This window comes from Eurosta solidaginis, chromosome 1 (assembly GCF_040869045.1).
Source record: "Eurosta solidaginis isolate ZX-2024a chromosome 1, ASM4086904v1, whole genome shotgun sequence".
NCBI lineage: Eukaryota > Metazoa > Arthropoda > Insecta > Diptera > Tephritidae > Eurosta > Eurosta solidaginis.
In genome coordinates, this window is record NC_090319.1 from 191,564,992 (window position 1) to 191,587,760 (window position 22,769).

The 22,769-nt window shown below is 40.5% G+C and overlaps 1 protein-coding gene and 2 pseudogenes across 3 annotated transcripts in view; 2 read left to right on the top strand and 1 right to left on the bottom strand.

Annotated features, from left to right (window-relative positions):
• Positions 1–22,769, bottom strand: part of Cad96Ca (tyrosine kinase receptor Cad96Ca) — a 2,297,709-nt gene that overhangs the window by 118,560 nt on the left and 2,156,380 nt on the right. The gene's annotated exons all lie outside the window — the stretch shown is intronic.
• LOC137238746 (UTP--glucose-1-phosphate uridylyltransferase pseudogene) lies at positions 3,380–4,223 on the top strand (annotated as a pseudogene).
• LOC137238747 (protein ultraspiracle-like) lies at positions 13,131–14,700 on the top strand (annotated as a pseudogene).

Sequence of the window (22,769 nt, forward strand, 5' to 3'; positions counted from 1 at the left end):
GGCCGGTTCGGAAGCCTTCCGGTGTACCACGCGATAGTGCTTGCATATTTTGGGCGTCAGAATGGTATGGCGTTGATTTATCCCGCCGCTGCTGTCTGCCGCGTTTGGACGACTTGGTCGGGCCTCCTTGGAGTCCAATGACGCGGTGCCGCCAGTTGTCTCGTTCGTTTCGACGTTTGTTTGCTTTCGCCGCGCTTCTTTCATGCTGTAACAGCGGCCGGAAACTGCGCATCCCATGGTTGGCCGTTGACGGTCTTGTTGTCTCCGTTTTACTTCTTTCTTCCTCTGCCTTTGCTCTCTCCTCCTCCATTTCTTCCTCCTCCACCTGCTGAGCCCAGGATTTAGCTGGTCCCGACAGGTTGATTGACAACGCGTCGTCGGACGTATTGTCGTCGCCATTTGTGGCTGTCTCGTCGCATACCGGCCGACGCTTATCTAAATGAAGCGTGGTGTGGTGCTTCTCTTGGCACCTCTTACAGCGATACTTGCTGCTACACTTGTTTACCCGGTGGAAGGGTGACAGACAGTTCGGACAGTACTTATATAGAAGCACTGCCCGCAACCTCTCTTCTGGAGATTTTTTCCGATATTCGGGACAGATTCGGAGACTATGGTCCCTGCCGCAGAGCTGGCAAGCGACGTCGAAACGCGTTGCGCCTCCCTCTGACTTGGCCAGTAAAGTTTGATAGCGGGTCATGATCTGAAAGAATATTGATATCATTGATCATGCCCAAATTGAGGTTGGCGGAATGTTGTTTGGGTGGCGTAACCAAAAAAAAATTATCTCTAACATATTATCCAAAAAAAAAAACATTTTATTGAAATAAAAATTTAATTTGAAAAAAAAAAAAAAAATTATCTCTAACATATTATCCAAAAAAAACATTTTATTGAAATAAAAATTTAATTTAAATAACAAGGACCATAATTAAATACTTATGCGCGCAGGGAAACGAAGAAAAAACGGCTTTAGCACGTATCCATGCGATGTGGCTGGTGCTTTAGTCATTCCACGTCATTTGACTGGTCATTTTACGGTCATAGGTTATATTCCTAGTCACATTTGCATGGGCGTGATTAGGTTTTGTGACCAAATTTTTGTGGGGATTTTATAATTTATTTTATGTCGGTAGATGTCGCCGAAGTAGTCCTAAAGATTTATTTTTGATTTGTGGTGAACTTTGTTTTTACAACAAGTGGCCTGCCACCACACGGAACGGTTAAAAACCTGGCTGAAAAAGTATTACAGAGTTGCACTTCCACCATTCAACATTATTTTTGACGTGTATAATGTTGAGATTCGTTCTAATGTTGAGATTCGTGGAATTAAGTATTGTAGTGCGTGACGTGTACTGCAGCGTGTAGTGCATGGCGTGTACTGCAGCGTGTAGTGCATAACGTGTAGTGCGGCATGTAGTGCATGACGTGTAGTGCGTGATGTGTAGTGCGCGATATGCTTGCGCATGAGGCCTAACGTTTGCATTGCAATAGTCATTGACAGTCAGACATTAAATGTAGAGATTTTGACGTTTTCTACAATTTCTCACTTCCTGAATGAAAAAAAATGGCACTCATATAAAACACGCGGTGAGTATAGTTTCTGAAATGCGTAATTTGACTTTTTATTAATTAATTTTTCTTTTCTTTTCAGGATAAAAAGGATGCCAATTTCAACCGCCTTAAGGCACGTATTTCCTCAAAATACGGTTTGGAAAGTTCGGCACGTTTGGTTGACATCATTGCGGCAGTGCCACAGGAAGCCAAAAGGAACATTGGTGCCTAAATTGTGTGTGAAACCAATACGCACGGCGAGTGGGATTGCCGTAGTGTCATTAACGTGCAAGCCACATTGCTGTCAACATATCAACAATATGGGTGTAAAGATCATCTTATATCCTTGCATTTGGCCTCTGATGCCTCTGCACGTAAACAAAGGCTTTCGGGATTAATTTCGTGTTTACGATGCACGTATTTTGATAAGAATTTTATTATTGAAAATATTCAACCATCGCCGGGTTGCCACGTCGTAGCATTGGAAGCAGTATCGTGGCTTAATTTTCCTTAAATCCGTAAAACTGTATTCCTCAGAGGTACAAGTTTGCGCAAAGCAGAGCCAGTATTTCTGGCGTTCAATTTTGGGGTGGACCGTCCAGCGCCACCTTTCAGTACAACAAAACTGACGATTTGTGGCATGAATGGGCCGAGGTTTGAATCGGCAACGTTTTTTTTTTGTTTCGGAGGCCATCTGATACTAATTGGCGGCAGGCAAAACAACAAAGCAATAGGTGAAGTTAGTAACTGGAGCACTAGATTAACACTGAATTTATTAATATTTGCTCTTTAAATTTAGAATGCCGAAGACCTGGTTGCATTTCAATCTACGAGGTGGTCATTACTATTGTTTTACGGCACCAAAATGTCTGCCCTGAGGTAAATAAAGGTAAGAATTGAAAGATTAAACACTGACAGATTAGTAGCTCTGCGTCTACTGCGCACCATTGGTGTTGATATGAAGTCGGAAAGTACAAAAATCAACCAAACTATAGAAACGAGTGATAGTGAATTGCAAGAAGACTACACTTAATGATCGTTTACCTCATAATGACTTGGATTTATTGGATTATGTTAATTAACTGATTTGTGAGAATACTACTTCTAGTGCTGTTAGCTATACTCCCCAGCAAAGTTCCTACAACCCTATTTAAGTGTTTTAATTGTTACAACATTAATAACTATCAGAATAGTTATAAATATTAAAAGAATGTAGTGTCTACAACAATGAATAACCGCTGTAATCGAATGATGACTCACGAGAGGGTGGCAGTGAAGCTATAATATAAAAATGGGAACCCAAGAGTATTATTTCATACGTAAAGGTGGCCATAGTGCCATGCAAGTTTGAAGCTATTTATATAAACACATTAATCGCTTTCCGCATAGCATAGCATATAGCGAGCATTATACCTTCACTCCAATACAAAAGAGAGTTATAAAAATCAACTTGTATATCCCACGGTTTATTGTTTGTAAACTGATATGTTTTTTGATTAAAAAATTTTTGTTTGGAATCAAATTTTCAATTATAACACCCTAATTGAATTCCTCCAGGTCAGCCTTGTCCCTTCTTTGATCCCTGTAGTACTGTGAATTTGACGGAAGCAGTGAAAAGGTTTTGGCTCTCGGGTTTGGGTAGTGGCGCAGTTTACTTGATTGTCGTGTTTTCGAAACGCTCTTGCCGTTGTACATTTCGCACAAAATCTAAAAACAGGAAGTGTGGTGACAATAATCTTATGGAAATAAGTTTAAACGAAAAAAAAATCATACTCTATTTCGAATAAATATTACCGCATAAACTACTAAGAAATGTCGAATGCCCCCCATGAAGCTAAGGTTCGCGGACACCCAAGCGTCATCCGATTCGAAAGAGTTCCACGGTGGTGACCCAGCGGGGTGCACTGCAATGGCTTGACAAGGACTTGGATCGTCTGCTGCGCACTGGTCCCGCGGAAACGCGTCTAGAGCTACTAAGGGAGATGGCACGATGGGTTGTCGTGTCGAATGGGTTGTCGTGGCTCCAAAAGTGTTATATCCGTAAGCTCCTATCTAACGTTTGTTGATCTGACAGTACAACAAATTGAGAATTTAAGCCTATGATGCCAATGTGCCGCTAGTTCTTATTGACTCATTCAATACCGACTAAGATACACAAAAAAGATCGTAGGAATATACAGGCTTTCGGGTTCAAAGTCTTACAATCAATCAGAGTTGCTTTCCGCGCATAAGCCGTGAATCATTTTTTACCAGTTGCCAGAGATTTCAATGTTGAGAACGATATTGATGCTGGGTATCCACCTGGTCACGGTGACTTTTATGATACGTTTCGCAATTCTGGTTTATTAAAGAAAGCTACCGATGAAGGACGTGAATATTGCTTCCTTTCAAATATTGATAGTTTGGGTGCTACTGTGGTTTTAGCTATCCTCAATAAATTGGTGGGTGAGGAACGTTCTGCAGACCCTATTGAATTTGTGATGGAAGTTACAGACAAAACACGTGCTGATGTTAAGGGTGGTACTCTCATTAGCGTCGAAAAGAAATTACATTTACTGGGATTGCACAAGTACCAGAAGAACATGTCGATGAACTCAAATCTGTGAAAAACGTTCAAATTTATCCATACCAATAATATTTTGGCGAATTTGAATGCGGCCACCGTGGTGTGATGATAGCGTGCCCCGCCTACCACACCGCATGCCTTGGGTTCGCCCCCGGGAAAAGCAACATCAAAATTTCAGAAATAAGGTTCCCGAATTAGAAGACAATTTTTTTTTTGTTTTTTTGTTTTTACAATAAGCTGGTTATACCACCGAGTTTTATTAATGGCCGTACTGTCGATTTTCATTGGATACATTTTCCATCGCGGACGTAAGCTTGTCCGGCTACGATGTCTTTTAAGAGATTTGAAACCTAATTCTCTATGAAAATGACTGTGAAAGGCAGTCAAATATTATTCCAAAACGATTAAAATTTATTTTCCCTGTCCTGATATAATGAAATGATATGAATAAATTTCTTTGGGATTCCTTGCGATACTAAACTATTTTTGAACAATTGCGTGGTGGCAGCGGCGCACCCACGCAATGGTTGGAAAAGGTATTATGTGGCAGACAGTATATCTGAGTTAGGGTTCTGTTGGCCTCGTTCTGGGGAACGAGAGCTGGGTTATTGGTTTGTTGGCCTCGTTCGGGGTGAACGAGAGCTGGGTTATTTGGGATGGAGGAATGTGGACTATTACAGTTCATTTTGATTGTCGTTGGGCGGAAGTAGTACCAGTTTCGCGATTGGTCTGCTAATTTGTCCCTTAATTGTATTAACGTCAACAACACGTACACGGTTATCGGAACCTGGATGTGTGTTGACGACTCTCCCCATTTTCCACTCGTTCGGTTGTAGGTTATCCTCCTTGATGACGACTAGGTCCTCGGGTTTTAAGTTGGATTGTGGATGTTTCCATTTATACCTTTTCTGGATCTCGGTGAGATATTCCGATTTCCATCTTTTGCAAAAGGTCTGATGAAGGGCTTTCATCTTTTGCCATCGGTTTACAATGGGGGCAGGGTTTTCACTACAATCGAGTTCAGGTGGAGCTAAAAGATGCCCGCCTACGAGAAAATGGCCTGGAGTAAGCGGCTCCAGGTCGGAAGGGTCGTTAGATGAGGGACTTAGAGGTCTCGAGTTGAGGCAGGCCTCAATTCGACATAAGAGGGTTGAAACTCTTCTAAAGTATATTTATGGTCGGACGCGATTTTTTAAAGTGTGTCTTAAAACTTTTTACCCCCGCTTCCCACAAACCTCCCATGTGAGGAGCGCTTGGCGGTATAAAATGCCATTCTAAAGTGTGATGGCTATATTTATTCAATGTTCCGTCCCTTGCTTCACGCAGAAATGCCTTAAACTCAGATCGTAACGATCGCGAAGCTCCGACAAAGTTAGTACCATTGTCGGAGTAAACGTTTTTCGGACAGGCTCGTCTGGATACAAATCTGGCGAAGGCAGCTAGGAAGGACCCGGTACTAAGGTCGTTTGTCGCTTCCAGATGGATGGCTTTCGTCGAAAAGCAGACGAACAGGCAAACATATCCTTTTGAAATTCGACATCCCCTCCCTCGGTAGGATTTTATATCGAATGGTCCCGCGAAATCTACCCCAGTGTTGGTGAAGGCCCTAGAAAAGGTGGTGCGCTCCTTCGGAAGGATCCCCATAAGTTGCGTTTGTGTCCGCTTCCTGTAAATAGTACAGACCTTACAGTTGTGGATAACAGACCGTATCATTATTTTAACACGTGGGATCCAGTACTGAGTGCGGATATGACGTAGCATCAGCTGGTTTCCTCCATGCAGGGTGGTCTCGTGAGAGGATTGGACTATAAGTCTGGATAACCTGCAAGTATAAGGAAGAATAATGGGATGACTTTCATTATGGGACATGTCTTTCGATGTCCCAGTCCGCCCCCCAGTTCGAATGATGCCTTCTTCATCTATATATGGGTTCAGGGGTAAAATCTCACTCTTCCCATTTATTAGTTTTCCTCACTTCAAATTTGCGTACTCTTCTTGATAATGTTGCCTCTGGCATATTGTTATCAATCTTCGTGTTGTTTTTTCTATTTCGTCAGGAGCGATCGAATGAGAATCCCTTTTGAAGGAGGATTTAGTTTTTGGGTGCGTATTCTGGAAAAGCCGAAGAATATAGGATATAACCCGCAAAGCCCTTGGTAAATCGGAAAACCTATCTAGAATATCAAAGTTATTTTTGACCGAAGTTGTATGAACTTTCACCCTCTTTTCCTCCATATTCGTATTGTAATCTTCTTCTTGTGTTGGCCAATTTTCGTTGTCTTCTTGTAACCAAGAAGGTCCCTGCCACCACGAAAAATTGTCGATTAGATCCGAAGCGTAGAGGCCTCTGCTCGCCAAATCTGCAGGATTTGACGCGGAGTCTACGTGCCGCCATACCTTGCCTCCTACTTTATCGATGATTTTAGTTATTCGATGTGCCACAAACGTTGACCACGAACATGGTGGTTTTCGGATCCATGCCAGTACTATAGTAGAATCTGTCCAAAGGGTTACTTTAATGTTTGAAAGTTGCATATTTTCTATGGCCGACTCTATAATTTCTGCGAGTAGGACTGCGCCGCAGAGTTCCAGTCGTGGCAATGATATGGTTTTGACCGGGGCTACTCTCGTTTTGGCCATCAACAGGTTGGTGAAGACTTGATCCTATGTTTGTACCCTCAGGAAAACAGTGGCGGCATATGCTTTTTCCGAGGCATCGCTGAATCCATGTATTTCGACATTGTCCTTCAATGTGTAGTGAACCCATCGCGGTATGCGTATATCGTTGATCTTTTCGTAGTCCTTCATGAATGATTGCCACCGATGTAGAGTAGTTTCAGACACATCTTCATCCCAGCCTGTCCCTTCCAACCAAATATTTTGCATTATTATTTTGGCTACAATTACGACTGGTGCCAGCCAGCCAAGAGGGTCGAAAAGTTTTGCGATCGCAGAAAGTATTGACCTTTTTGTTACGGCGTGGTTATTGTCAAAGGGTTTCGCTGTGAAGTAAAAGTAGTCGAAATGGGCGTTCCACCTGATACCGAGTGCTTTTACCATGCTGGTGTCTTCAAACTCAAGAAAATCCTCGCTTAATAGGTGTTGCTTCGGTATACCCTGTAGGATTTTCTTGCAGCTGGACGTCCATTTTCGCAACGGGAAACCTGCCGATTGCAATGCCAATGATATTTCGTCCCTTGCCTTGATTGCAATTTCGATGCTGTGTCCACCGGCGAGTACGTCATCAACGTACATGCAATTTCGCAGTATATCTGCTGCCATTGGATGCGATGTCTGCACGTCATCAGCTAGTTGGTGCAGCGTTCGAATCGCAAGATACGGAGCACAATTAACCCCAAAGGTTACCGTTTTCAATTAATAAATGTTAATTGGGTTTTTGGGGCATTTGCGAAATATGATTCGCTGATATTTTGTTTGGTCTTCATTGACCCATATTTGGCGATACATTTTCTCTATGTCGCTGTTAAATACGTATTTGAACAGCCGCCAACGTAGTATAAGAATTGTCAGGTCGGATTGAAGAATCGGACCTGGATATAAGGCATCATTTAGACTTTTGCCATTAGTGGTAGGACAAGATGCATTAAATACGACTCTTGACTTTTGTCGTTGTACTTCCGTCCTTTATAACAGCATGGTGAGGTAGGAAGTAACAGTCATTTCAGTCTGGCGAAATATTGCCTATTTGTTTCGTGTGCCCTAAATTTTCATATTCGGATACAACTCTATTGTATTCCGTTTGAAGGACTGGGTTTTTCGCAAGTCGTGTCTCGTTGCGATAGAATTGAGAGCACGCACTTCTTAATGAGGGGCCTAAGTTAAACTCTTTCCTAAAGGGTAAGGAGACTACGTATTTGCCATCGTTGTTCCGAACTGTTGTGGATTTGTATAGCTCCTCGCAGTAAGTGTCATCGTTATTGATGCTCCTTTTCTTTGGAATTTCCTCTATCTCCCAAAAAGCCGCCAATTGTTTATCTAAAGTGACCTCATTGAAATACGAAACTAGGGTCTTATTTGTATCAACCGCATCTGTCCGGCCTGTCAAAATCCAGCCGAACACCGTTTCCTGTGCTATTAATGTGTTTAGCACGTCCTTCCTGATACCGCCTAGCATAATTTGGGGGTATATGTCTCCGCCCAGAATTAAGTCGACTGGCTCATTGACAAAGAATCTTTTGTCAGCCAGTACTAAGTCAGGGAATGCTTGCCTAGTCATTGCGTTTATTTGGCAAGTTGGAAGATTCCCTGTTAATTGTGGTAAAACCAGCATGATCGTATTGATCTCGATTAATGGGTCTGTTGGTGACCGCAATTGTATGTTGCACGCTTCTTTTACTTGTGCAGACATTGTATTACTGATGCCCGAAACTTGGGCATGCAGGCGTTTGGATGGCAGATTAATTCTGCGCTTTAGTTTCTCGGTAATGAATGAACATTCAGATCCCGAGTCTATTAGGGCTCTCGCCGAATAGTCAACACCATTAAAACGAATATTGACCTAAGCTGTCCCTAGTAATACCCCTTTATTTGTGTTTGCGAAACATGAGTTCACATTATTAATCGGAGCGTTTTCTCTTTCAGCATTGCGTCGTATTTGAGCTTCCCGTGAGGTAGATGCTCCTATAGTGTCAGGAGTATTTGTTGGTTTTGGCTGATTCGAAATATGAAGCAGCGTATGATGTCTTAAATGACATGTGGCACAGTTCATTTGACTGGTGCACTTTGTCACCGAATGGCCAGCAGAAAGGCAGTTTATGCACCCACGGCTGCTCTTAATTTGTTCAAACCGTTTATTGGGTGTTAAACGTAAGAACTTTTCACACTTTGAAATTCGATGTGCAGGACTTTTGCACATCTTACACGTAGGTTTGGCTACTGTTGCACTTGCCTGGTAGGACCCTAATCGTTTCGACGATGTATCTGCCGAGGAACGAGAAGCATGTGGCTTAGAGGGTTTTGAAACCGTATCCCCTCTTATATCTACGACAGTTTCCAACGTTTGGAATCTGCTGGATAAGAATTTATCCATATCTGCCCATTTTGAAATTTCTGTTTTATTTTCTATGGGTTGTTCCCATAGAGCCAGTGTCGTTTCTGGCAGTTTTGTGGAGCACAAATACGTTAGAATTGCATCCCAGTTTGATATGTCAGTCTTGTGACATTGAAGCGCTGAGATACAATTGTTTATTTCACGTTGCAGTTTTTTAATGGAGCTACCGCATTCGCTCTCAACTGCTTTTAAACTAAAAAGAATTTTTAATTGGGCATTGACCAAGATACGTTTGTTTTCGTATCGGTCACATAAATTTTTCCACGCTGTATCGAAACCGTCTGTTGTTAAGGAACACCGTTCCACTATCTCTTTGGCCTCCCCTTGAGTTTTTTGCCTTAAATAGTATAGTTTTTGCACTGCATGGAGTTTACTATTATTAATATATATTGCAGTGAACATATCCCTAAAAGACGGCCATGAAATATAGTCACTTATCTTTGTCAAAACATCGAACAATCTAGGGCGAAAACTAAGAACTAACATTAACACAGAGGATCCGTTTAGCAGCCACGGCGTATACAAGCTTACCTGCGGATGCCAGCATGGTTACATAGGACAAACAGGACGGCAAATAAGAATGAGGTTCAGAGAACATATTAGAGATTACAACAAAAAAATACGCAATCCAAACATTATACCCGAGTCTAACTTCGCGAATCACATGGTCGAGAATGAATGTTCCCCAGCAAACATCAATAAAACAGTTAGGGTTCTTCACATACAAGAAAAGGGCCGACGTCTCAACGTACTCGAAAACATGGAAATCTACAAACAGAAAACATTCGACGGTAGAATAATAAACGAACAGATAAACACAATTTCTGACACAATATTCGAGCCTTTAAAACTTGTTTACAGGAAACGACTTAATAACACAGGTACAACAGACAAACACACAACAACAAATAAACACAAAACAATTAACACACCAAAACAAAAAACCGACAAAGAAGGTCAAACGACTAAAATCACAGATTTCTACCTACCCCAGTCAGCCACACAAATCGATTAGTAAACCACCCTCGGTTCTGAACGAACACACAGCACATACACATAACTAAATATACACAAGCATCAATTTGACAATACCTGCTCATATACCTACGAACTATAAATACAGGACAAATGACAACAACAGATCAGAACGAAAATCGACACTGATGATGGCACAACGCCGAAACCGGTTTGTCTCAAAACCAAATTTGACAAGGGATGACGGAAAATCGTTCCAATATACATCAAATATAGTCACCTTTGAAAATATCCGTATCACGTGCTGGCAGGCGCACATGATATTCCATATTATCTGAGACATCTACTTTCTTATCTTTCTTTTCAAAATTTTCCAAAAGCTCAGCTATTGTCGCCTGACACTTTAGGAAGCTGAAATAGCACATTTTATGCTTCTTCTTGATAGCCGATAAGTCCTTTGAATCAAGCTCTGATGAACCTAAGAGCTTTTCGTATGTCACCTTCGTAGCTTCCCACAGAGTTTTTAACTCATCCCTTTGGTATATTAGGGAGTGTTTACTGTGTTGTGAAGGTGACATGTCGTTGAAGTCATTTTCATACTCCGTCACTGCATCTGCTTGGCGTGTATAGGTCTCCATTGTGGATAAAAATAAAAACCCAAAAGTTTATACAGAAATTGCCTTTGCAGAGAGTAGTGAGTGGAAAATGTCGCCAAAGGACAGAACTTGGAAGTTATAATGTGACAAGTGAAAGTATTTGGTGTATGCGTATGTGTGCACAAATTTACCAATTGATGTAAGCCGATAAGGTATGGCTAACGTGAAAAGGACTGTACAGAGGCTTATGTGCCAAGTGGGATAAGTACAATTTCGTGGTGGCAACGGCGCGCACCCACGTAAATGTTAAGGAAAGTGCTAATGCAGAATTGCTACTGAATTGTCTAAGCCAATAAATAATGGCTAGTGCAAAAATGGTGTCAGTGGAAGAAGAAAAAAATATATGTACGCTTGTTATGGGCTTTTTGGTAATTTAACCAAGGAATGTGAACTTTTATATAACCAAATTAGATCAGTCAAAACTGATTTGTATATTGCCGCAAGTGAGAATAATAATTCTTCAGTTTTTTTTTTTTTAAATAATTGTGCCAGGAGTAAGGCTATTGGCCACCCAAACAACAACAACAATATGTGTGTATTACACTAAGTGCACTTTGTGCTATAGCAACAAACTAAATTGCAAACGTATTGCCCGTGTAAATAAGTGCAAGTGATTTGTATGTGAGAAAAAATTTTATTTGATTAAATGTGCGCCTAAATTAAATTTACAGGTTTCTGAATAAGTAACCTTAACAAATGGAATTTTTGTGCTGTGGATTAAATGAATTTTTTCAGATAAATCCTGCAAATGTGAAAATAGAAAAGTGGCGCAAAGCGGTGTTTGAGGTTATGTTAACCTTTTAGAGCAGTGTTGTGCTACCTTGAGCTGTGTCCGGAAAATCTTACCGCTGGTGGGGGATTGTTCCGGATAGTCACAACGCGTGTTGCACAAACTTTAAATAACTGCGTTAAGCGCATTTTGTCCTATTTTTGCACAAAATAAGACTTCTCACTTCACGAACAAAAAATCACTTGCACTGTTTAATATAAAGTCACTTTGTAATTTTTAATTTTATTTTGAAATTTTAGTAAAAGTGAAATTAAAAGAAAACCCTACCTAGCACGGAATATTTTTAAACCACGTACCTTTTATCAAAGTGTTGATCCGGATAATCGAATGTGATTTAAATATTGTTGGATGTTTCCAAAAGGTACCACCAAAAATGTATCAGTTGTTGTTGTTTCGAATATAAAATCGCTGGTATCACCAAGAAAATTGTATCACCATGGACAATTGCTGATATTTGCTGTTGAAATTTTTGGTTTTTCCTGTGTATTCTCACGAGTTTGGTATGCTTCCTTGCTTTAATGCCTAGAGAGTTGAGTGGACTGTAATTGTGTGACTGGTTCTCTTTACCGGCACGGTAAGGACCATGAACAAATGCGTGGTGGCAACGGCGCGCACCCACGTATTTGTTAAAGATTAGTTAGGCGAAAAAAAGGGAAGAAAAATAAAAACACCAAAAAGATTTCGGATTAATAAAAAGGAATTCACAGTGTGCTTTTATTTATATAAATACAACAAGTGTTAAGAAAGGGTTTAACAAATGTTGTGGAAAATGATATATGTAATAATAATTATGAAAATTTGCACTTACGTGGACGTGTGATTACGTGTACCTTTGCTGGCTGCTGGATCAAAAGAGGACGAGCCTCTTTGCGACATGAGCCGATGAACCCGAGATACAGCTCCTTCGTTGGGTTTCCCGGCAACAAAGTTGCTATACCGCGGGCTCACAGCGGTAAAAATCTAAGATACATGCGTACTACCGCTCACACATGGCTGTGTGTATTAGTAATCACAAGCATATGTGGGTGGTAGTAAACGAAGAAAATTATGTTACGAGGGGGGGAGATATATTTAGGCCTGTGGCCTAAACATGCTGATTAGATCAATGTGAATATGAGTATTTGTATTGTTCCAACAGCCTGCCTCTGGGAATTGTATTGTAAACAGAATTATAACCTACGTTGATTTCGTGGTATATACATATATACTTTTTCGCAACACCATTCTTGGTGTTCCTGCTGCTCAGGAAATTAACAACAATTCTAAAAATATTAACGCTATAGGCAAACAACTTTTGCACTTAGTAAAGGTGGGCAATTCAAGCGGTGTGCACGTGACGCTGTAGTTAGAAAATAGTATTCAGTATTCTTATTAACCCCATCAAAGTGAGACCATTTATATATATTAACACAACTGATCGTTTCGAACGGAGTGCGCTACATACATAAGAAGCAATCAATTTGTGTGTGGAGTTTTTTTTTTATGAGGTGTGTATTTGGAATAAAAATTGATCCCAACGCAATGCACATACAATCAAATCGTCAGAGTACAAATACAAGCCATAATCAAGATAAACCGAATGTTATTCCTTCGTCAGCCCGAACTATTATACATTCAGCTAAATCTAATGAACTTGAGTATTTCTATGAACGGCCAATGATGTTAAATACATGGACGCAGGCATCAGATACAGATCTAGGTATTAGCGATGAATATCTGCAAAGTATTATAAATGAACACAGAGAAAAAGAGAAAGCGCTGTTGAAACAGTTTTGCATGTCAAATCCGAGCTTATTTCTCAAATGCAATCTACTTATGAACCCAAATATAACGACAACACACCAAAGCCATCAAAACTTCAACGCCGGTCGCGGCAATCTTCAACAAAATTAACAAAAGCTTTATTACAAAATCACAACCAGTACACACCTGCAACCATACAACCGTAAAACACTCCGTCCAGTACAAGTAGCAAAGATAATACAAGCACTCAACAATTACAACAACAACAATATCCTCCAAATCATACATTAAGTGGTTTAAAACCTCTGTACTTTATTTGTGGTGATAGAGCAAGTAGTAAACATTATGGTGTTTATAGTTGCGAAAGATGCAAAGGGGTTTTCCAACGTACCGTACGAAAGGATTTATGCTCGTAGAGGAGATAGAAATTGTATCATTGATAAAAGGCAACGAAATCGGTGTCAATATTGTCGCTATCAGAAATATCTTGCATGCGGCATGAAGCGTGAAGCAGTTCAGGAGGAGCGACAACGTGGCACACATTCACAGAATGCACGCCCCACTGATGTTTTCAATCCCACTAGCACAGTGCGTGAGTTAACAATTGAACGTATAATTGAAGCTGAGCAAAAAAGTGAACAACTTAGTGGAGACAATGTTATACCATTCCTACGTGTTGGCCCGAATTCTATGGTTCAACCGGACTATAAAGGTGCGGTATCACATCTTTGTCAAATGGTTAATAAACAACTTTATCAAATGATTGTATATGCTATAAAATGCCACATTTCGCTGAATTACAACGTGATGATCAGGTTTTGTTGCTCAAGGCAGGCTGGAATGAGTTACTAATTGCAAATGTAGCATGGTGGAGTATTGATTCTTTGGATGCTGATTATGCAACATCAGGTCATGATACATCTTTTGGACGTCGCCCTCCTATACGCCAACCACAACAATTGTTTCTTAACCATAGTTTTTCATATCATCGTAATAGCCATGCAATAAAAGCAGGAGTTGCTAAGTAAAGCGTGAAAATGAAACGACTTAATATAAATCGTTCCGAATTATCTTGCTTGAAAGCAATAATTCTATTCAATCCGGATATACGTGGATTAAAGGGGCGTAAAGACATTGAAGTATGTAGAGAACAAGTTTATGCTTGCCTCGATGAACACTGTCGCACTGAGAATCCTGGTGACGAAAGTCGATTTGCACAACTTTTGCTTCGTTTGCCTGCATGATGTTCTATAAGCCTCAAGTGTTTGGATCATCTGTTTTTCGTATTATGGGTGACAAGCCCTTAGATCAATTGTTTTATGAGGAACTAGATGCACACTTGGGTTAAGCAATTGTCAATTAAATACCTAAATAGTTTACATACTCACAAATATATATGTCTACATATACACTTACATGATTACGCAAAGCTTTTGTCCGAATATAGTACCTTCTAAATGATAAATGTGATTATATGGGCTGTTTTGCGCCATTCCCTTTGTGAATAATTTTTCTTTTTGAATGTTTCATTCCGTAATTATGTTTATTTGCTGTACACAACTCGAAAATAATAAAAACAAAGTTATTATTACGAACATTAAACACCGCAATAGATAGAGTACTCACAAGAAAGGATCGTAGTGAAGTACAAAGCAATTGGCGAAAAAAATGTTACGGCTTCACCTCAACCACAGCAGCACCACCACCATTGTACTTCAGCCGTTACACAACCCGCCACCAATTATAGATATTATAAAATAAATACTCAAAACAAAAGTTGCCTTCACCATAATAATTTTCTGCCACCGGCATTTGTGTGTAGCCGGCAACTGGTTTATGTTTTGTTTCTTCTGTGGTGTAGGCAGCAGCGAGAGTAATACCTTTTGCAGGCGTTCTAGCAGGAGCAACCCCAGGACAACGCCCACTACAGCGACGGCACGCTACCACCAATGATAATAATGCACATGCTGCCAGTTTTTCGTCACCTTCTTCTGACTCTAAATCCGAAGCGCTTCCACCATTGCCCGTTGTGGAAGTGCTCATCGATTCCTCTTCTTCGCTACTAGTGCTACTACTTTCTTCAGCAACTGAATCGCCGGCGGAGTCGTAAGAAGATGATGATGATGAAGAGGTTAATCCGCAATGTGGAACAGGTGTTGGGTCCGAAATGAGTAAAAATCGTATTCCATTACTTAATAATAAAGTTTTGTAATGTTTTTTGTCGCTTCCCGACTTGTCTGGGAGGTCCAGATATGTCACTGCTGACTCTGTGTTTACCATAACTGAAGAATGCCGTCTCAAATATCCAGGTCGTAAGAGGGTTGAGCAACGTGGGTTTACGCTCTGTCGCAAAATGTGTTCGGACCGTTTGGATATTGTTCTTTCCTTTCGCAAAGGCGCACAGCAATGAGTTATATTCACGCAACGTACAAAAGATGCCTTTGTTGCTAGAAATTTTGAAATTCCCCGAATAAACATAAACTTTTGCTCCGACGTTCTTTCTGAAACAACGCCGCAAAGGCTATTTGGTTTTTTCTCTTTTTGTGGCGAAATTTTTGCAATTTTTTTTTTTTAGTTTACAGAAAATAATTAAAATTTATTGGTTTTTTCCTTCAAAATTTGCCACAAAATCCATTAAAAAATGAAGAAAATTTACCAAAATAAAATTTCTTCTGATGAATTTTTATTTACTTTGACGTTTAACCAGGCATGCTTAACCAACGAACCGATATCATTTCGTTACGATAATTAACGTTAATAAGCGAAACAAAGTCATTTCGTTTCGTTTATTAACGTTAATAACGTAAAATTAGGCATGCTTAACCAACGAACCGATATCATTTCGTTACGATAATTAACGTTAATAAGCGAAACAAAGTCATTTCGTTTCGTTTATTAACGTTAATAACGTAAAATTAACGTTATTTTACGTTCTTAACGTTAATAAATGAAACGAAATGACTTTGTTTCGCTTATTAACGTTAATTATCGTAACGAAATGATATCGGTTCGTTGGTTAAGCATGCCTAATTTTACGTTATTAACGTTAATAAACGAAACGAAATGACTTTGTTTCGCTTATTAACGTTAATTATCGTAACGAAATGATATCGGTTCGTTGGTTAAACGTAAAATTAACGTTATTTTACGTTCTTAACGTTAATAAATGAAACGAAATGACTTTGTTTCGTTTATTAACGTTGATTATCGTAACGAAATGATATCGGTTCGTTGGTTAAGCATGCCTGCGTTTAACCCACGCAATCGCTTGCATTGTGCCAGCGAACCACCCTATTTGTAGCTGTGTACCTGTAATGAAATAAAAGAATACCTGAAATGAAATAAAAGAATAAAAAATTAGGAAAATTTATAAAAGTATCAAAAGGGAACGATACTAGTATACTTACCCAGCACAAGTTTTCTTCATAGTGAAAATTCATTCAAAATGTCTCTATACTCATTTCCATGAATGAATGACATTTAGAATGAACGAATCAAGGTTGCCACTCGATGACATTTGCTTTTGTCTTTCTTACGCCGTAAACACATTGCGCGCGACGCCATGGGATCACAAGTCGGATCCGCGGGATCCAACAAACTCGAGTGTTAGTACTCGAACAGCTTTACCTTTTTCCGACAAATGAAAATTTTGTTATAGTCTGACAATTTGGTGCATAAAAACACAATCAAAATCAACCTTCTTGTGAAAAAAAGGGGAGCCACTCGAGACCGAAATAATTTTCGCGGTTAATTTGCATTGTTTTCCCTGTTAAAAAGGTTAGGGCAAAATTAAAATGTAAAACATAAACAAAAACATGTCACACTCAATAGTGGTCTCGCTTTCATGATAGAAATTGTCTTTGCGTATTGAAGTTCCGATAAAGTTTTGTCAGTCCTTTCAGCTTGAAATCCAAGCCAGAATAAAGTGGTGTCATATATGGTTTCGATACTACAAACAAGGGAAAAATTAAACTTTTTAGAAAATTTTATGTCGCGTCAGGACTCAGACGCGAACTGTTCCTAAATAATTGCATGACATGACCATTATGTCTCATTACGCTGCCAAATTGGCAGCACCGCACAGCTGTCTCACTCCAATGAGTGGAAGAGTTATCAGCTGACAGCTCTACAAAATGCCACACTCGATGTAGGGTGTAGGCTATTCCCACCAGGGTTGTGTTGAAATCAACAAACACACCACAATTTGTGATTCTCACACAACATGGCCCGAATCAGTACAAAGAGTGTTCCCAGACATCTGTCGCACATTTTATCTGCACGACGTCGCTTAAGGGACAATCTCATTCACCAGCTATCACCCTGCAAAACGCTCTCGTCATTCCACGTCATTTGACTAGTCATTTTACGGTCATAGGTTATAATCATAGTCACATGTGCATGGGCGTAGGTAAGTTTTGTGACCAAATTTTTGTAGGGCAATTACAAGGAGCCGTGACAACACATTGGTTTACCGTGATATACCGTATATTACCGCGTATTGCCTGCTTTAGGCAAACACCAAAAAAATATAGTTTGTCCTAAGTCTATATTTAATAATTCTTAATTTTACTATTGATTGTTTCAACATCAGAAATTTCATTCTGATGAAAAGATTTTCAAAATTAAAGATAAGTTTAAGCTTATCACAATGAAAGTTTACTAAACCTCATAGTGCGTCCAACCACTACACGTCATTGTGTCGGCAGAATAACCTAATAAGATTATGCACTCCACATGTATCCCTTATCTCGAGTACGCCAACCACAATCTCAGCCAATAAGTTCCCAGTACGTGCTCATATGCCACCCAACTCCCTGGAGTCAAAACAAGTAATAACAAATTCCCGTTCCAGAATGACGGGCTTCTCAGTCAAACACAACAAGACGGAGCAACGCGTTGACTCCTTCACGGTCTCCTGCCGGTTGTGCCATAAGAATCACGGCATACGACTATGCCCGCTGTACAGGGGGATGTCGGCAGAAGAACGCCTCCGGGCCGTCCTCATACACCGGCATTGCCCCAATTGTTTATCACCGTTCCATCGGCTGGAAATATGCCCCAGCCGCGACCGTTGCCACCGATGCCGGGAGCCACACCACACTACGCTGCATATAGAGGATGAGCAACCGCCGCCACGCCCTACCTACCACGACGAGCACGACGAGGAAGCAAGCGCCGACGAAGTGCTCTCTATTCATATCACGGAGGACACCCGATCATGGGCACAACAAGTAGCAGATGAGGAGGGAGAGATGGAGGAGATCGCCCGAAGTGCCGCAGCCTTAGCCATCGCCCCAACGACCAGTGGAGAAGCACGATTCTTCCGACCACTTCTTCAGTATGAGAAGCAGAAAAGCAATCAGAGACACATGGAACACGGGGATGGCGCGGAGACACGTCCTTTCCGCCCATCGCACCACAATGCCTGTAGGCGCCGGGGCGGCGCGGAGCCGCGTCCGTTCCGCTCGACCCGACGCTCCACTGGCAGAGCGGCCCCGTATCAACCATGCAAGGAGGGTACCACAACCACTCTCGCGCGCCAAACAACAACCCCAGCCGGCTTCAGAACGGGACGCCTCCGGGAGGCGCCTGTAGCAACAACCATTATCCGCGCATTTGTAGCCATAGCTCCAACGACGGTCGTTCGGATAACAGCAGGAGGGAAGCTCCACGCAGTACGCGACCTCATCGCTCCGTGCGCTCCGAATTCCATCATCGATGCAAACCTCGTAACGGACCTCGGGTTGGAGCGTACCGGCACGTCCTATCACGTGAAGTGCACGCTTGTTCTGCGAGGGAAATACGGGGTAACGGGAGCAGTGACGACCCAGGCAACAGTGGTGGCACGATATTCACGGCTTAGTCCGACAGCAACTCTGGATCCATCGGTAGCCACGCCATTCCAATTTATGAAGCTGGCTGATCCAGCATTCCACCTGTCTACACCTGTCCGGCTCACACTGGGTGCCGATGTCTACGCCAGCCTAATGGTTAGCGGCACACCACCGTCGAACGTAGGCGGGCTGCTGACCCAAGCCACCATATTCGGGCTGGTAATATCTGGAGCTTTACAGCAATAGCGTTCTGGCATCGCGCTCACAACTACATCTAGGTTAATATACTATAGAATTGTATGCCAATCACAAAAATCTACATCCAATTAACCAGGTGCATCAAAACCAAGCAACCCCACGTACATTGAACACTAACGCTTTTCTCTTTTATCCAAAGTTCAGCGAGGCTGCAGTATTGAAAGCACGGATGTCCAACGGAGATCGCACTTACCATCCAACTATACATACATATCATATTTTTTAAATTTATTTAGTTTATCCCGCCTTGGGAAGGTTGCTGGCGTACTCACCGAGTTTCAAGTTGCTTCCCGCAAGGGGGCCGGCATGTTTAGGCCACCAGCCTAAATATTTCGGACCACCCTAACACGCACATTAGTTATTTTATTATTATTACCGGTAACGGCTAACACCACCCGAGAGCTAACTTTGAAGGAGAAAAACTCAAAGAAAGTTAGCTATCGGCAGGTGCCGCGGACTTGTTCGCGGTCTTGGCTTTTTCCTTCTATTTTGGAACGTTCACGAGCCAGCAGCTAGCCCCAGGTGAGTAGTATAGAGCCAAATCTTTTCCACATTTTCCGTTTAATAATTTTGCCCGAGTAATTTGAAAGTGTCATTTTAATTAATAGTGCGAATTTGAGATTGTCATTTCAATTAATATTCGCATTAGTAATTATCGTACGTATTAACTTGCCAAGTGCATTGCGAATTGTGCAGTGAATTAATTTCATAACTTTTTCATTTCCTTACTCTCAGCAAGTAAATCACGTTCGTAAATTGGAGTTTGGTCATTTGTAATATGAATAAATTATTCTATCTCGTATATCTAATATTGCATTTTCCATTGTTGATAAAGTGAATAAATATTGTTATCTACTCGGTACTAACTCTTCTTTTTTATTTCTTTTATTTGCGTGCGATCGCGCCCCTCTACACGGGAGCCACATTCCCCCCGCAAACACAGGGTTACCCTAGGTTCATTTTCCTACTTGGTGAGTTTCCCTTATTTTGTCTCCAAAGCTCTCAGCTGAGTATGTAATGTTCGGTTACACCCGAACTTAGCCTACCTTACTTGTTATAATTGTTATTGTAAAATTACTGACTGCCTGTGCGCAGCCCTACATAATTTTTTGTTGTTTTTAGGAAATAACTGTCCACCATATAAGGGCGACAGATTCGCATGTAGAATGAGAAGCTAGAAGGTAAGCATACGAGTCAGTGGGCTTCTACCACTGATCAGAAGCGCGACCTGAAGGTTTCCATTTATTTTCGTGTTTAGTTTTATATTCAGTAGGAGGTTTCTACTCCAACTGACGGAGAGCTTGGCAGATGGGTTCTACCTCAGCTATTCTTATCGAGACTGGGCCAGAGAGTAGGAGCTGCTATTAAGGACATTTGTCTATAAATAAATATTGTGACGAATATTAGCAACACTAAGATACTATCATCTTTAAGCCGATACTAAAGGCTCCATTACTGATACTTAGCATAGACTTGACTTGGCTTGCGAACTGTCACTTACAGTTCTGTTAAATGAACATTGCATGTTACTGATTACTCAAAACTTAACTTGACTTAGAAGTCTGTTGAATTTTGATTTTCTATGTAAGTTCTAAGTGACGTTTACATTTTGAGATACCATTTGTTTGTTTCCATTTCATTTTGACATTTTGTCATACAAATTGACATTTATTTAAAAATAAATTTCAACGCTGATTATGATGCCAGATTTTATGCGCCAAGTGGAGTATAATCGTGGCTAAGTTGCCAAGTTTACGCCAAGTCAAGTCAAGTCTATGCTAAGTATCACTAATGGGGGCTTAAGCAGTCATTTGTAGTTACATAAACAAATCCATCATTATGTCTACATATATGTACATTCATGCAGCAGAGAGATACGCACGAACACAAGCATAAATCTGAGATACTCAAAAAAGTAGGCAATCATCAGCAGAGTAATGCCCATATATACAAACGCATATGGTTATGCCAGAGACTATAAACTACAAATTCACATGCCTATATGTATCTGGTAACTAAATAGTAAATTCTAGAAGAAGAAACGCATAGAAGTAAGCGAAAGAGAAAGCAGAGAGTATAAAAGAAGTGAAAGCTGAGTAAGCAGCAATCAGTTTGATTTGAGCACGTATTGGTTGCGAAGTATAAGTGTTATTGTGAAGTACTTTTAAAGTAGTCTAATAAAGACCATTTTGTATTATTGAATATTTGAGTTATTTATTCAGAATTTTAGTAGAAGGTGTAAAATAAGCGGAGTGCTTTGATTTGAAAATAGCACATTTAATGCAAGTTTATGATTTATTTAATATTCAATAGTTTTACCAGCTAGAAAATGTGCTGGTTAAAATACATTTTTGGTAAAAAAAAACGCATTTTTTCGCCTAAACAGGGGTTTTGCTAAATTTTTCTTTAAAGATATGCATATTAAAACAAAGGCCGTTGAACCAAATTCACAGCAGTACTGATATTTTTGATATGTGTAGCGAAAATTCGGAAATATCAGGTTTTTCATATTTTCGAAGTTCTGACCTTTCACCTCCTATAACAGCTGTTATACTAAATTTCTCAAAAAAGAATTCAGCCCTTCAAATAAGGGAAAAGAGCGGACCACGTCCACATTTTACTTTTTTAATTTGCTGAACGCGTTAACAAAAAAATAAAATTTCGAAATGTAGAATTTCGAACTGTGAAAGCCGATATCTATTTTTTGGAGGCTAACTTAGGAAAACGGAGATAGTACTTTTTATACTTAAGCCTCAATCTCCTCAAAAAAATTTGTTTGGTCCAATGCCCATAAAACAATTTGAGTTGGTCGCATAGTGTAATCACTAAAGTAGTATGTAAATGGAGATTCCAACTCAAATGGAGAAAGGAAAAATGAGAAAGGAAAAGTATATACACACTGGCACACATATATATACCGCAAAACAATTTTGTTGCCTACTTTTAGGCGCGCACGTTCTTAAGCTTAGAGCTTTTTGTTTCTGTTCTGGCCGATGTATAAGAAAAAACTTAGAGCTTTTTGCTTTTAGCAGAGCTTTGCCGTTCAGGAGTGGATCGTTAAATGGGGGCCCTACATTTTTATAGGGCCGCAAGTTTTTAAATGTTCCCTCATATTTCTAATGATACCTAGACTTCACCCGGGCCGTTTTAAAGAGTCCCATAGATTTCTAATCGAGCGACTGTTCCTCAATCCCCCCACCCCCTCTTTTTTCTCCTCTACAAAAAGTAGCAGTTTGACACCTCTAGTACCGCCCGACCCCCTAACCACCAACCCCAACAAATTGAATATTGAACATGCCGTCACATATATTTGTTTGATTGTAAG